This window comes from Haliaeetus leucocephalus, unplaced genomic scaffold, assembly GCF_000737465.1.
Source record: "Haliaeetus leucocephalus isolate CR32 unplaced genomic scaffold, Haliaeetus_leucocephalus-4.0 Scaffold417, whole genome shotgun sequence".
In the NCBI taxonomy this organism is placed as follows: Eukaryota; Metazoa; Chordata; class Aves; order Accipitriformes; family Accipitridae; genus Haliaeetus; species Haliaeetus leucocephalus.
This window is the reverse complement of record NW_010972853.1, coordinates 5,965,213-5,983,065: the sequence shown is the minus strand read 5'-3', so window position 1 is coordinate 5,983,065 and position 17,853 is coordinate 5,965,213. Positions and strand designations below refer to the sequence as shown.

Below are 17,853 nucleotides of genomic sequence, written 5' to 3'. Positions count from 1 at the left end.
ATGCATGGTGTTTTAAAGCACAGTAAAGAGACAAGGCAAATTATTTCCTTTGATCCAATTCTCAAATTGGTTTTATATGCTTAAAATAAGCAAGGACTCAGGATAAGAGCTGGAAGATGCATGCAGAGCTTCTAATCAAAGTAAAGGACTAATAATACTTAACAACCTTAGTAACCACCTGATTACTTTTAGTAACTAGCCACTGAAAATTAATAGCCTTCAGAGCCAAATATATAATAATTGAAAAACTGAATATAAGCAAGCAAATAAAAAAGATAATTTAAAATAGAAAATTATGTGGCTGAATGTGAGGGGGGCAGAGAGAAAAAGCAAGTTGCATAAACAGGCCTATTATTTTTAAGTCGTTTTGTTTCACTTTCTTCTGTCCATAAATATTATCCTGTATTTACACATCTCCAGCTATCTTGCAGCTTAGCCAGAGTAGAAACTTCAAACGCACTTATGAATATTCACATCTCAGACATGTTCACCATACAAGGACGCATCAAACCTACGATACACACACAGCAAACTGACACTTCTACTATAAGACTTCCCTATTACATAAGAACTTTGCACATAATAGTACCTCTTCACGTTTATTTAAAGTTATTCTAAATTCTTTTTATGGGGTTGCCTTCAACTTGACCTTCAAGCATATTTACATGTTTAATGGGCTGCATGTACTTGAAAAATCTGTTTAGAAAAGAAAAATAAATTAAAATCCCCAAATAAATCTCAATTAAGTGGCTACTGTTGTAATTACTGCTATAACCTTTCAGTTTAAATGGAATTAGCATATCATACAAGAATATACCCTGGTAAAGCTAAAAGATGAGTATGAAATAAGTAAACCCCAGCATTTTACCCTACTAGTGTTGCATTGGTTCTTTATCCCTCCACCTCCTTGGATCTTTTAATGGCTACATTCAATTTTTGTATCCCAGCATTCTCTAGACTCTGTTTTTACATATGTAACAATAGTATTTTCAGGGTGACACTTCATGAATATTATTAGCACCTCATAGCAAATAATAATTACAGTCACTAAAAAGATTCTCATATCTTGAGTAAATTTCTTACCCCACCACTGCTCAGTGTATTAATACTGTCTGTTTAGGACCATAATTGGCATGTAATAGACCAAAGTTTCACTCTATGTTTACTTAGATAAGTGTAACTGAGAGCAGAATTTTATCATCAAATAACATTCAATACCCAGAACTGCAGATGTATCGATGAGGAATAAAATGCAAAACGTATGACCACAATAACCACTGTCATGGTTATTCAACTGTTATATAAAATCACATTTTAAAAAAATCTCAATAGCTTCATTATATATGCATACTTCTAAAATTTTGAGTCTCCCTTACATATGACCAGATTTTCAAAATTGCTCAGCAGCTAGCAGCTCCCATGGAGAAATGCAGAACTCAGAAGAATAGAAAATATTATGAACTACAATCTTAATATGAAAATACAGTTAGTTAACTACCAGTACACTGAAAATAAAGGATTTTCATTTTAAGGTACTGTCATGCTGAGCCCTCCTGAACACTAGTTAAATGATGAAGGTAGTAAATTTTTTTGCAAAGAGAATGATTTTCTATCATCAGAGGGGAAAAAAATAATAAACACAGGAATAAAAATTGTAAGGCTAGGAGACAAATATTATAAATAGCCACCTTTCCTGCTTAGCATAGAAAACAACCAAACTGTGAGGAGTCATACAGTATAAAGCTAAAATAAAGAATGGCAAAAGTGGTGGTGAGGTGCCAAGGCAGACTAGCAGTGTTTCAGACCCACCTCCATGATTTACATATATTGAGGCATTGTATGTACTTTTTGTAAATTACAGTAATTAACTTTTTGGTACTCTGAACAGGAGGGAAGGCTGGGGAAGCACACAGACATAGAGTGATTCAGCTGAGAATGTAATAAACTGAACTAATCACTTGGAACCTGCTCATCTTTAATCTGCTTTGGTCTTCCCTCTCAGGAAGGGAAAACCCAACCAGTCATACTGGAAGTCTCACTCATCCAGAGCTCTCTCCTGTTTCCTCATCTTACTCTCTTTTCAATTTACAGTCTTCCATGCCCTACATCAAGTACTTTTCAGAATAACACTTTTGACTTGGTAAATGAGATGTCTGCGAGTATGCTTGACATCGTATTATCCTGCAAAATTCTTCTTGAGAAAACAAACACTTAAATAACTATTTTATGGCTTAGCCATTTTATCAGGATAAATCAAAAGCTATTTTTTCCAGAAATTTCTTTCAAATTTTTAAATTTAAGAAAAAAATCAAATACTGAAAAAAATATAGCAGCTTTATAAAAGTGGTGGCAAATTAAACCTTGGCAATACTTGTTACTTTTCTCCAAATTCCAAAATGTTAAATTAAAAACACATGTAAAGCACTTCAATCAGTTTACTTTTTGCACAGATCTCATTCTTTACTTAAACAAGCATAAATGTTGAAAACATTCTTTCTGCTACATTCCACAGCTAGATTGTTCCACTTCTTTTTCCTATTTTATTTGAGGATGCAGGGAGATCTGTGGGAAAGGGACACTGCATTGCTCAAGACTCTGGGCAGAGTCCTTACTTTCCTCTTCACAAATTACAATAATAGTAATGTGGAAATAAGCAAGTTAAAGTTGTAAAGGCCCCTGTATATACAAATTTAAATAATACAAATTTAAATGAACAGTTTTCCTGCATTTTTCCCGTTTCATTTCCCTTCTACTTTTTTTTCTATCTTGGTGTTTTGCTTTCCTGTTTTCTGTAGTTTGGTACTCTTACTAGATGCGACAGCCCGAGAGAGGCAAGGCTGCCACAGCTCCATGCGCCCAGTCCAACCTGTAGCGAGGCCAAGTGCGTATTCCCAGTGGGTACATGCACACAGATCACACGTATGCACCAAATACATACAAATATACGCGGCCAGCCACACCAGTCAACAGTCAGGCACACAGAGCACTCACACGAGCAGAGACAGCACCAAAAGCCTCATCCCGCTCCCCTCCCTGGCACAGCGGGATGGAGGTGCACTAGTGGAAATACAAACACACACGCGTACAACGTGGATCCCACCAGCAGCCGGGCTCAGAGGCTTGCGCCGCCCAGCAGCTGCCCCTGGATCCCAGTCTCCCCAGTTGCCGGCACCTGGACACCAGAGCCCGTGGGGCTGCAGCCCCACTCCGGTTGCTGGTGCAGACCCCGTGCTCCCACACACGGACATACGCACCCGCAGACGTACACACACCCAAAGCTGGCCTCGGCTTCGCTCACTCGGGTCTCTCCAGGCACACGGGCCCTCCAACCTGTGGCCTGACGCCAGTCGCTGGCACCCAGGCCCCTATACAGACACACTCAGTAAAGAGTCCCTCACCCAGGAGAGAGTTAGGGAGGAACGGAATAAAAAGGTAGGACAGACCGAGTTTCTGGGATGAAATGACCGGCTTGGTAGATGAGGGGGAGCAGTGGGTATTGTCTACCTGGACTTCAGTAAGCCTTTCAACACTGTCTCCCGTAACACCCTCATAGAGAAGCTGTTGACGTACGGGTTGGATGAGCAGGCAGTGAGGGGGACTGAAAAATGGCCGAACGGCCAGGCCCAGAGGGTGTAGATCAGTGGCACAAAGTCTCACAGATGGCCAGTAACCAGCGGTGTACCCCAGGAGCCAACACTGGGTCCAATTCTGTTCAACATCTTCATTAACAATCTGGATGATGGGGCAGAGTGTACCCTTGGCAAGTTTGCAGATGATACAAAACTGGAAGGAGTGGCTGATACACCAGAGAGTCGCGCTGCCATCCAGAGGGACCTCTGGAGACATGTGCTGACGGGAACCTCATGAAGTTCAACAAGGAGAAGTTGAAAGTCCTGTACCTGGGGAGGAACAAACCCATGCTGGGGCCTGACTAGCTGGAAAGCAGCTTTGTAGAAAAGGACCTGGGGGTCCTGGTGGACACCAAGTTGAACCTGGGCCAGCAATGCGCCCTTGCAGCACAGACAGGGATGGTATCCTGGGCTGCATTTGGAGGAGTGTTGCCAGCAGGTCGAGGGAGGTGATCCTTCCCCTCTACTCAGCACTGGTGTGGCCATACCTGGAGTGCTGTGTCCGGTTCTGGGCTCCCCAAGACAAGAGACAGAGTGTTCAGCAAAGGGTCACTAAGATGATTAAAAGACTGGAGCATCTCACCTACTAGGAAAGGTTGAGAGAGCATGGACTGTTTTGCTTTTAGAGAAGAGAAGGCTTAGGGAGGGCATCTCATTAGTATATATAAAGAATTGAAGCAAGGCTGCGAAGAGGATGGAGCCAGTCTCTTCTCAGTGGTGCCCAGTGACAGGACCAGAGGCAATGGGCACCAGTTGAAACACAGGAGGTTCCCTCTGAACATGAGGAAACACTTTTTTATTGTGAGGGTGACTGAGCACTGGCACAGGTTGCCCAGAGAGTTTGTGGAGTTTCCCCGCCTTGGAGATATTCAAAAGCTGTCTGGACATGGTCCTGGGCAACCTGCTCTCAGTGGCCCTGCTTGAGCAGAGGGGCTGGACTAGATGACATTTGGAGGTCCCTTCCACCCTCAGCTATTCTGTGATTCTGTGAAATGTCCGTACAGACAGGCACGTGAGCCGGACATCTTACGGAGGAATTCACAGCTCCATCCCACGTGTGAATGAATGTGCTTTAGACATTCCCAGTCGCTAACAAGAGTTTTCCCCCTGTTTTCCTTGGCCATTTGCTCTTCCTCTCAATGCTTATCTTTTCTGTTCTACTCTTTCCCATATCTCTCACTTTCTCAGAACAACGCAATACAGAAGTAGCTGATATGCCAACAGACTGAGCACAGTAGAACTGAGCTGGATGAGTGCAGTATAGACACACTCCGACTCAGTTTCCAATCTACAGCCTGTATCTTTCCACTCCCAGATTCGCTAAATAGTTTTATTGTAATGTAGTCAGAGTACCAGGTTCACTCGGTCTCATATACAAATGATATTAATTCTGCATTCCTATTTCTTCTTCCTTCAATTCTTTTCTCATTTTTACAGACGAACTGAAAACAAGATGCAGAAGACATAAACTCTTCGTAAAGCAGAGACTTTACTATACTTTACTCCTGTGGCTACCAAAATGGAAATGAGTGCCTCCTCCTCTTTTTACTAAGCTGAAGAGCTACAGCAATAGAACTTTATAAAATATTATGCTAAATTTCTAGAAAATTCACAAATAGTCTAGGAGAATTTTAAAACAGATGCTTTAGTTATGAATTTCCAACAAAGAAAATTACTTAAATATTTAGGTTCTCGCGTGTGGTTTGTAGTAGTTATGTAATTACAGGGCAGAAAACAGCCATTATTTATATAAATTGTTTCCCTGAAAAAAATGACTTGTTATATGACATCATAAGGTTTCAGATTTATGTCCCCTAATCTGACATCAAAACAAGTAATAGAGATCCATACCTTACCCCTGCACTGGGCCTGTTTTGCACCACTCTGCTTTTATAGAAAGTTAAAACATTTGGCTCTCAAAGGATCAAACCCAAAGCTCTTCAGACACAGCATACTTTCTTTATTTCAGCATTTTATTAATTTTAGAATGTCCCCCATTTAAATGACAGTGACACCAAATATCTCATATCACATACTGCCTTTCTCAAAAGGTAATCAAAAGAGAAAATGTGAATTCTACCCAACATAATAAGCTACTGAACTCCATGGTGATACCACACAGACCCTATAGAAAGTGGTAAATGAACCCCTGTGATAAGAAATGGCAAATATGGACAAAACTTTACGTAAGAAGTTGTATCACCTATTTCTTGCATACTTCCATAGCTTCATCCTTCACAGGGCATGTTCTTAACAAAACATCATCTGTAGAACATATCATAATCTAAGTATTTTACACAGTTCCTGTCATCAGAATGGGGAATCCTATGGACATGTTTTAAATGCAGATCATCACCAGATACTAGAAGTTAACTTTAAAAAGAGGCCCAAGGTAAAAAAATATTGATTGAAAATTTTTTATCAAGATTAAATTAATACAAATAATTAAACAGTAATGGTAAGTGGAAAGTTTCAAAGCTATTCTATTTTTTGATCAGTTCTGTATGTTTTGAACTCTGCTCTCATATCACCAGACATTGTATTTCTATATTCTATAATTAAGTCACACAGGAAGAGACTATTAATTGTCATTCTTTGCTCTGAGGTTTTTAAAGATTACTTACTAAATCAAAGTTGTTCACTCATCACCATCAGCCCTCAAAACTCCAAGTCAAGCTATATGACCAAAGTGGCTAGCAGACAGTGCAAAACATTTTCTGAGAAACTTCAGTAAAGAAATTATAGAAAATCTGAACACTTGTTGCTTTTCACTCAAAAGTTACCAGAATATATCTTAAGAATAAAATATTAACCAACCTTTAAATACAGAGACGCAAGATTATTTATTCTGTTATTTAAAAAATATAATCAGTATATATCATCCAGCAAAGTAATAAAAACACACTCTGGCTTCTAAAGATTGTTTTTCTTCACCATGTACAGTGCAATACTAAATAATAGAGGATCTGGGGTTCCAATTCAATAAAAGATAGAGTTCATTTTTTGTAATCTATAGACAAGATGTAGGAACATTTTCTTGTTACCGAAATAATTTTTTTCTTCACTGGTACCACACATAAATTATGATCTCTGACTAGCATAGCAATTTGCCTGAAAACTTAATCAAAACTGTGAACTATGCAAAAGAAAGAGATCAAGAACGCACAGAACCTATACAGAGAGCTACTGTTTTGCAGACAAAAAATGATTTTGAATGGTTTGGGCTGACATGATTAAAATGTGTTTTTTATGCAGAACCCTAGAAGTACTTTCTTCCAAAAAACATACACCAACACACTTGATCAAATTGTAATTGTGCAGTGTTGTTAGTTTCACATGTATCTTGATTCTAGGTACTGAGTGTTGAAAGATTTATTTATGTTGAGTTGAACCCTAAGGTAATTCAGTTTTCAAAAATCAGAATTCTACAATAATAACCATCTGAAAGACAGCAGCCTGATGATCAACCTCAGGTAGGAAGAATTATTTGAATCCCGTGGACAGTAAAGTAGGTCCTTAGAAGTGACAATTTCATTTTTATTTTTCCCTTTTTTATTTTGATTTTTGTTATTAGACCCTCAACTCGCAAATGCTCAACTGTCACAAAAGATCAGTGTTACTGAACCACCGGCATTAATCTGTTGTTTGAAATGTATAAAGAAAGACAAATAAAGGAGACATTGCAAAATGTCTTCCTCAAGTAGAACCAGATATTGAAATGATAAATAACATAACCTATGAGCACTAGTTATAATGTTCTTGGGCAGAAGAGATTTCTAAATATCAAAGACTGTTGCTTCATTGTCAGATGGTCCATAAATAAACCATGGTCAATTCATGACATTGGACCTTTTCTTCTTGCTATGCTACTGTAAATAAGTGTGTTCCCCTTGCCTGTCTGAATTCTACATGCCTATTTCCAGAAATGCCGCAGCATATAAGTAACACTGTCATGTCCGTTTTGTCAACTACATGCTGATTATCCTTTTCTATCTGCAGTTTGGGAATATTATCAAGGTCAGAAGCAATCGCTCAGAAAACTGATCCTGAAGCTCTTGTGTCTGATAATTCTGTAAGGAATTTTCATAAATAAACTTCATAATGCAATTAGTGAAAGATCTACTTTTCTTACATACTGTAGAAATGAAAATTGTACCAGTAACCTGTCAAGTACTAGTCAATGTGTTCATTTATTGCATGTAATCATGTCTTATTCCAAAATGACACAAGTCTAATTTACTGTTACCATATCTAACTTCCATGCATGTTTGGGCAAATGCCCACCTCCTTCAACTCTCCTGACCTCCACTTTTTTTTCCCCTTTTTTTTTTCTTTTTTGACAAATTGGTTATGAGGCATTTACAACTGATGCACATATCGCGAAATTATTTCTGCCAAGCTTCCTCCATGACCTGCCCGTGGGACATGACATGCTCTGAGATGCATCGCTCTATCAAACCGAATCTTTCCAGGACAATGCAAATTATGACAAATTCCATCATCCCGCATTATGCGCTTCATGCTAATCTTCCTAATTCGAGAAAATCAGAAGGGCTTGCTGTTCTGCTGAAGGGCACGTTGTCTGAATGAATGATAGTGAAAGAACATTCGCAATCCCCTTCATCTTCTAATCCCAGCTGTGGCCACCTCTGCCCTAAAACCACTGAGCAACCTTTCCTCCTATGTAATTCTTGCATCAGAATTAACTCAGGATCAGTCTTTTGACAGAGTATAAAGAATGATTTTTTAGTTCTGGACTTCAATGGTATTACATCTTTAGAAAAGCATTTTTAACAAAATTTTCCCCACAGACTTTTTCTGCCTATTTCTTCTAGTTTGCTAGACTTTCACAGTAGGAGTGCAATCTCCATGAAAAGTTAAATTACCTCCCAGAGTGGATTTTGAAACAATTTCAGCAATGGGTTTCAGGCAATTTCTGATCTCGAGCACTTTTGACTTCAGGAGGTTATGCTGCTGACTCAAAGCAAACAACCAACCTGCAACACATTCTTCAGAAAGTCCCTAGAATAGAAAACATCCACATCTCTGAATCATTCTTCACTGGCTCAGAAGGTGGCAGTATTACTACATGAAAGAAACTTGCCATCTGCCTGGTATTCCATATCCACATTGCTGAAATAAACATGTTTAATTCCCAAAGAAGCATATATTTTATCCTGTGGCATAATTTACTTATAACATTAAAACTCAAACATGGAGCAATTTGTAGCAATAACTATGATTATGCTGTTAGTGGCCCAAATGTCACTGTCTAGATTAGGCTAAATGATACCTAGCACCAAAGAGCTTCTGTGATTTATTTTTTATTATCACTGGTAGAACTTGCATGCTTAAAAGGCTCCCCATTCAAATTATTCAGTCTTCTCGATGACTGAGGTAATCATAGAAAATCTTATAAGAAATGATACAAGTTTTAAATCACAGCCATACTTAAAATACATAAATGTTTTGGGCAGGCAGGTATGTTATAGATTTGAAAATAAAACTTCATGGTAAAAATACAATGCATAGTGCAGAAGGAGAATTAAAATGTATCACAGTTTTTGCAATCTGCAAGACAGAAAATTAGAAGGGTTTAGAATCAAGAAAAAATTTATTGCTTTATGAAATTAAATGTTTGTTTTAAAATAATTCTCAGAAATATTAATAAATATATTTATAAAGCTGTTTCATTGAAAAGGACAGAACATTAAAATTTTTAAATAGCTTTTGCTTTAATTTACAGCTCAACTAATGGGATCCTTTTCCTACCTATTTATATAGTCAGACCATTTCAATCTACAGGAACTGTCAATATTACAGGTAATATTTCTTTTATACTATTACTTTAAATTAGAACAGAATTTTTATTTATGAAAAATGAAGTGTAAGCCATACTTTCTAGTTGAATAAGCTTTTCAGAATGAATAAACAAACACTCAGTAACTAAAATGCAGACAACTTTTATTTTGCACTTACAGTCTATGCTTTAATGGAATCTTGCATAATTGGCTTGATGCTTTACTGAGTCTTCATACATGCCTAATAAGTACATAGCACAGATCCACATTAAAGTATTACTAAGAAGAGACAGGAAGATCTTTAGCTTTATACTTCATTCCCAGTGAGACCCAAACCCTCAGAGGTAAATGACTATGTGAGCATCACTTCAGCAAAAGGCACCGGGCACACCCTGTGCATGCTGCGGCTTGTTGACATGAACCAGGGCAGGCAGACACCAATAATACATGAAGTGCGGTTCAGAGGCAATTAGGATCAGTTGTCAAGGCCAGGCCATTAATGAAAGAACATGTCAGAGGAGCTGGAGACTTCAATGGTTGAGGGCAAGAAGGCGATTTAGTGTGACAGATCGAGTCCTTCCAATGTCCTCAGTGGTACATGCTAATACCAGCCTTAACAACCTTTTGTGGCAGTGTATAATGCGACTAACATGGACTTTGATTCAGCAAAATGACTGCTGCCACTGTTAGTCTGTCTCATTCCAACAACAGTAAAAGCACTGCTACAAATAATTACCCACTTCCTTCTTCCCCCTCCTCCATTTAATGCAGCAGTCCTTTATGCATGCCATACTGTTTCTCACTAGAAGGTCACAACGTTTATCATGCTGCTTTCTTTTCTTTCTGTCATGCCCTTTCTAGTTGTTAATATAATCTGAAATTATCCCGTAAAACAGTTTTGTTCAAGTAAAAGGAAATTAACTATAAATTCAACATTACCTCATGTGACTAATAACAAATACAAAAAGAGCAAACCAAACTGGTCTAAAGGATTCACTACCTATTCCATCAATTATACAAGGAAAATGCTGCAACATGAGATAATTATTAACATCATCTACTGGATCAAAATTATATGGCAACTTTAACCTCCACAAAAATGAAATCCCGAAGACTTATACACAACTTGGCACTTGTTGTTTTTCCTATTGTTACTGTCAGGACTACCAAGCACTGATTTCTATAAAAAGCTGCAGACCCCAAATTCCTAACACTCAATTACAGGATGAAAGGAAGCATAAACGTAGAAAGAAAAACCTGAAAGAGGAGTTCTCTATTGTAGGCACAGTACTGAAGTCAGGAGCAACATCTTCACTGAAATAGGACAATGCTGTGTTTTCTTTATGGTAGATGTGATCTGGTTCACAAAGGATAACGTTCAAGCCAGTTAAGACTTCACAAACCATTTTTTAACTACATTACCTAATTTCTAAAGTACGATTCTGGTATTCAGTACCTCTTTCAATATCAGTCTCTTTCTAAGGCTTCAACATTCTGGCCGCTTGAGAATATGCTATACCATGCATTTAGGTGTGAGAAATTTGTGACTCCAGAAATGGCAGAAAAAAAAATCATTAGTCATATTCACCAGAACTCCCCACACATTTCAAGGGGGAATTCATAGATTTGTCAAAGTAAACATTGAGCTATCAATGATAAAAATTACAACTTGAGCCCTATTTTACTCACCTTATATCAGATGATGTGGTTCTCCCCTATCACTTCAGTCATTTGGCAATGCCTGAACTGACCTTTCTAGAGGCAATACTTATCTGTGAGTGACAGGAGAAACTATCTCCAGCAGGATGAATTTCCTTCTCTCTCTTCATTTCTCTCCACTTTGCCTACTTTCTGTCTGACTTTTTAGTTTTTCTCTTCTTTTTTAATCTCTTTTTTTTGTTTATAATTCTACAGCTAAACTCTTCTTAACTGACCTTTGCCAACATTCCCTTTTCAACCCATAGCTTTAACCTTTTGAATGTCTACTTTGTTTTATTTGATATATTTTACTATTGTTTGTTTCTTTGCAACCTTCTCCCTCTTAATTTTATTCTTTCCTATTTTCCTTTTCATTCTTTCCTTTCCTCTTGCACCTTTGTCAGCTCCTGGACCCACTGAAGTTAAGAGAAAAATCCCACTGACTACAATATGAGTATACTCTGATGCAAGTATTTAGCACTGGATATACTACCAACATCTGTGTGTCCAACACAAGTAGCAATTGTTGCCATTTAACACGATTAGTAGTACTGGTACTTTTTGGACGGAGTAATGTATAAAGGATGGGATTATAGTAATTCTTACCCTGTACTACAATTACAGATCCATGGTGCAGTATCAGGAACACTAAGCAGATACATAATTGGAGACAGCAGTGATCTAATATATTTTATCTGCATCTATTGATTATTTTGGATTGTAGTAAGTATGTACAAAGGAAAGTTACATCTAACTCCTGGCATACATACTAGGAATTAACATTAAATTAAAAGTTAAGCATGTGGCTAACCCAGTTCATCCTTAAGATTTGGATTCAGATTGGCATTAAAATTCTACCTTAAAAATTGATGCCTCTACAGATATGCCAGAGATTATCCTACCCTTCTTTACCAAGAGTCTTGATTAAAAAAATATGGAGAGTATTATCAAGGGAGCATTTAAAAAAAAATCATTACACTATGTTGCAATATTTTATGAAGATAGTAGAATCTGTAGGAAACTTAAGAGATCAGGACACATATTTAAAGGCTATTTTTATTCTGCGCTTTTGTGTAATACTTCTCTTCCTTTTGTGCATCTATCATGACTTTTTAAAAAATTAATTGTAAACATTTGCTTCAAGATTATTATTCTCTTGTGGATACTTATAAAATATTTCCTGCACAATTAAAAAATGTTTTCATTTATTAACTCAAGTTTTAATGATATTTTACTGGATAGTTTGGTAATAATTATCATACAGACAGGAATCAATGATCATCAGATATGTAGATGGCAGACACAATTAGCTAAAATAATCCTCATCACAAATATCTAATATCATGAAACTCTGAAATTTTACTGAATTTTTAGATGTACTATATAAGACATCCTTCTGTGGAATTATAATAAATCTTTTCACAGAAATGAATTAGGCTTTAACAGTAAACAGGAACATTCTTAAAATAAACTGGAAAACTGAACACATAAAATTATAATATTAGCATATTAGAACCTGCAATATTTAATAACCAAGACTTTTATCTAAACTGGAACTATTTTCACTATCCACTCCTATATGTACACATACTTCTTTTCTGTTTGCTACCAATTCATTTCAAATGCCTGGAAAAAATCAAAATGCATTTCAATGTAACAGATGCATTATAATACAAAGCTTGTGACTTTAAGGAAAAAAAGCTTGCTTCTTACTGAAGAACTCTCTTTCTCTCTCAAATTACTGAAGTGAGGGAATAAAATGGCAATGAAAAAGAAAGAAAGAAAGAAGGAAAGAAAAAAGAAAGAAAGAAAGAAAATATAACAGTAAAAAAAATCCCTTTCTCACCAAATGTGCTAAGAATCGCAGCAAAACAAATATAAAAAATAATTAGAAAATAAAATAACTTCTCTGCCTAATAGTAACAAATCATCTTACATTTACACAGTACTTTTCAACTCCAAGGACCACAAAATATTTCAAAAATAGTTTTTAGGATATTAAGGGTAAAAATTAATTCAACACTGATACCCAGCTCCAATTACAAAGGGAAGAAACAGGTCACGCTAACACCATATAATAACTGGGAGAAAAATAATCTTACCTAGCAGACATCGAATGTGTAAATTTCGCTAAAAAGGTATCTAACTATACAACACGAACTTGACCAGAACTTTGGAGCCAAAACTCTTATTTTTTAATTCCTGCCTGGATTGTAACCACAAGGTACAAAAGCCTCAACTTTATTTCAGTGTGCTTACTGAAAAAGAGAAGTGGTTCAGGAAGAAATGCATGGCAAAATGTCATATACAACATGCTTTCATATATTGACATGCCAGAATTAGTATAAATCACCACAAACTCAGAATACAAATACAACTATCCTTTGGACGTACAACAGAAAACAACCAGAAATTAACTTCAAGCCTTTGAAAACACTTTGGTTAGCTTCAGAAACAAAACAAAACAAAACAAAAAAAGTAAAAAATTGCTCTCTAGTGCGGAGATATCAAATCCTGGACTCTTTAAGCCTAAAACAAGTAAATCACTTGGCATAGGCATGCATGTAATCTTGGCTTTTCCATTTTAAGCTGCCCTAAAATGCAACAGTCAGGTTGACTAAGAGATGTTTCCTTGTTTTCAAAATGTTGTCTTGTCTCATTACAAGGAGCTACTAAGATAGTGTTCTGAAACAGAATTCTCTCACAGGATTTCAAGGTTGTTTTTTTGTTAGGCTGACAGAGTTTGTGGTAAGAAACAGTACAATTGAACTTGGGGATAAAACATGTTCAATCCCTGAGACATTACCTAGAATTGAGCTGAAAGCTGTGCCTCTCCCAACAATGGCCAGCAAATGATAATGCTGTCTTGAAAGAATGATTTTTTCCAAGTTTTTACGGTAGTAAAAGGAAGCTTGGTCAACAGAAATCAAAAAATTAAAATTATTTGTCATCCCTTGGATTTAAAAAGAAAGGGAAGGAAAACAGCTAATAATCTATGTCTTTAAAAGGTAGATGATCTCACCAAGAGCCATGGAAACAACCCATATGGGCTCTAAAGACAACCACCACCTTTGCTAGCACTGCCTGAGGGAGATAGATCCCATGTGGTTTACTTGCATTGAAAGAGTGCAAGAAGGAAAACAGTCTGAAGAGCAGCACAGTGCTTTGGATTGAATTCCCCAACTCGACTGACTATGGTTTCAGCAGTAAAAAACAGCTAAAAGCAAAGAGGTTTCAGATTTAAAATAGATGCCAGAACCAGAGTATCTAAAGCTGATTGGAAAAAAGAAGTTTGACACGTTTTTGAGGTTCAATACTATTTCAGTGTGTAATGATACGGAGGGCACGCACCAATTTAACACAATCGGTTCAACTTGAACTTACTTTCAGTACTATAGAAAAAACATAGCTGTGCTTATCAGGAGATGTTGGTGTCTCAGTAGAAGAGTACTTCTGCAGAGAAGTAAAGGTGGAGAAATTACTAACTTGATGTCTTGTAACATCTGGTAAGTTTTGGATACCTTCTTCCCATATAACCATAAAACTAGACGACAGTAGAAGATGTCTGTTATGAGCAAACAAGTATAAGGATAGCTGTAGGAAACAAGCGAAGAGGAAAGAAGGGTTGGTCCATCTGAGCATCCTGGTAGGTACGCAGTAACACAAGGTGTCCTTACAAGTGGGATTTGGGCAAACCTAGTCAGGAGAAAAACCAGCTACATAAAGAACCAAGACATTATTTCTGTATATGTTAGAAAATGTCTAGGGATGAATTATCTAGGGCATGGCATAGCTCACAAACAGTTAACCTAGTGAAAATTCAAAGAGAAAGAACATGAGCACTTCAAATCTGTCACAATAATCACATAAGGAACCTCTAGAGAAAGGGACAATGTTTTAGTTACTGAGCTCAACCCTCAGGCTCTCATGCATCAAATTCACAAACAAAAAAAAACTGGGATGGGGGATGGAAAGATTTGTGGTGCCAAAATGCCAAGATAAGGTAGTGGACCCAAATAAATTTGCCAATAGTGAATACGTAATCTTGAAAAAGATGTCTGAACTCTCATTAAGATCCCTCCTGTAAAACAAACTGAAGCAGAACATGAAGCAGCAGCAACAAGTACAAATAATGGACATATTGACAGGAAATAATGTGGGTGACTGGTCTGAAATAAATGCAACAGCTTTTGAACTTAATACAAGGTGAGGAGAACTACATACATATCAGTTGTGCTATTTTTATAAGAACAATGGAAACTACGGAGGAGAGGAGATTTCAGGAGAGGAGGTAAGGCGGGGGGGGAAGGGAAGATACTACTTAGGAGAGACACTAAGACAGGTAGGTTATAGCCTCTAAAGCACACAGAAGTTAAGGAAGATTATAGCGTACAACCACTGCATATTTTTAGTAGAATTACTTCTCAAAAATTACAGTAGTATTACAAATTTGAGTCCTTATTCTCATCTTCTGAAGACATTTTTGTGAGTTTCCCTTAAGGATTAGGACTGAGAGATTACAGAACAATTGTTTTATTAGAAATGTTTACCTGGATAATTTTTGTTCTTTACAGACCTTCTGTACCATACCATCTGGGGCATGCTAGTGGCAGTCTCACTTGCAAAGTTACCATGAAAGCACTTGAAATATATTATGACGCTGGAAATGCTGGTATAGAATAAAAAAAAGACATTAAATAGGTCTATTGTAGGGATTGTTTACTTTAGAGATGCCTTGGCAAGTTTTCCATTTCATGCTCAGGCGCACTCGATCCATTAAGTGTATTTGGTATGGCACAGTGTTTGCTTCTACTGATAAGCTCAGCAAGATTAGAGAGCTGTCTGAATGCTAAGATGGGTGGTTCTGAGATTTTACTAGGAAGATTTTTTTTTTTTTTTCCCCAAGTAGTATGTTTTTTCTGTTATAGGCTGTAATTGTGCAATGATGTTCTAAACGTTCCACAGATGGATAGTGACAACTAAGGATTTAGGATCAGCAATGGCATTTTCTTTCAAGTAAGTAATTCCTAACATTGTATTTGGTTGGCTCTTTTCACAGGAGTGTTTCTATTGATTAAAAACCCTCTTGAGATGACTGAGAGGAGCATATCAGCTGTTCTGCTCAGAACAAATGTCTTATTTAAGGGTCTGACTGTATATTACATCTTTTAACAGTTTGGTACAACTATTATTTTATGAAAATAGGTGGACTCATGTTTTTTCTATGTACTGAAACTTTTAGGTTACAGTTTTGACACTTTTGATAGCATCTAGGAAAGTAATGTTGGTGTAGGAACATTCCAAAGATGGCTTGGCAGAAAGCTGGTAATTCCTGAGTTTGTGGTGGAAATCAATAAAGGAGTCTAAGTTTCCAGTCGAGATAAAATTTTCATCTGTGTATGTCAGATATGCCATGATATCATATAATAATTATTTAGAAACTTTTTTCAAGCCAGCCAATGAAAAGGTTGGCTACTTGTGGGGCTATTTTTGTGTTCATTTTTTTATAAAATCTGGTACAGGTGAAATCAGTGAAAGCATAGTTGTTCTCATGGGGAAACAGAGATGTTTATTTTGTTTTTCAAATTTTGGTCCTTTTCTTGTAAACCTTCAAGGGGATACCATCATGAGGTGGCATATGGGCATACAGACTAGAGGTACTGCAGAACACTATGAGTCTGTTGATCAAGAGGCTCTTTCTGTTATAGAATCTGTGGAGAAAGTCTCTTGTTCTCTGCGGAAAACTTGCTGTATGCATAAAAGGGATTGAGATTTCGGTGAGGGTTTCAAGGATGCAGTAGTAGTAGATGGAGCCTATGGTAGCAGCCCTGCCCAGGTTCCCTTGTTTGTGGATCCAAGGGAGCTAGTAAATAATCCAAAGTATAAGAGAGAAAGAGAAGGAGTTGCAAATCAGAGTGAATACTTTACTTCAATCTCAAAAGGAAGTGAACTAATGATCTCTTTGAACTCTTTCTTTGGGAGCTTTTGACATTACTGTCAGCCTCATTTATACAGTCCTCATGGTTTATGATTACTACAACTGTGCCTTCTGTTGTTTCTGGCTTAATCACTACTTGGATGTTGTATCTTAGGGATTCTAAAGCACTTTTCTCAGTGACAGTTTCTGACTGTGGTATTTATTGCTGGTTATTACAAAGCCAAATCTTTGTCTAAGACAATCAGTATAACAGTTGAAGGTGTGATTTTGTCTATTATAACATTTTTAATCTGATGTTTTTGATGATATTGGTGATCTGGCATTTGTCATATGAAGCAATAGCACTGGGAATGGCTTCAAAATGTTGGGGTTTTTTTTAAGAACATGGTGAAAAAAAAATCCTCTTATTCTCTGCCTAACAATAATTATTCTTATGTTTCACAGGCCATAAACACTGGTCTCTGCCAAGGACAGAACTGGTCAGCTTGTTTAGGTTGATGATGTTGTAGAATAAGATTGGGATTAGATACTGCTATGGTTATTTCTTATACAGTTGCTTCCCTTTTTATTCTTTTTACCTTAAAGCAAAATTTCAAACCAATCTTTGGCATCAGCCCTCCTTAAAGAACCTGGGAAATAAAGCTTCTTATGGGAGTAGAAATACAGTACATACAATACAGTGGAGTCCATCCACTGTGGATGGACTCCCTTGCAACAACTGGATCAGCAAACAGATAGCAGTAGGGTTTAGAGGTTTAAATTACAATGTCCCCTTCTTGGGATATCA

The 17,853-nt window shown here is 37.1% G+C and overlaps 1 protein-coding gene across 1 annotated transcript in view; it reads right to left on the bottom strand.

Annotated features, from left to right (window-relative positions):
- The window catches only part of DPH6 (diphthamine biosynthesis 6), a 215,911-nt gene that overhangs the window by 89,217 nt on the left and 108,841 nt on the right, over positions 1-17,853 (bottom strand). The window lies entirely within an intron of this gene.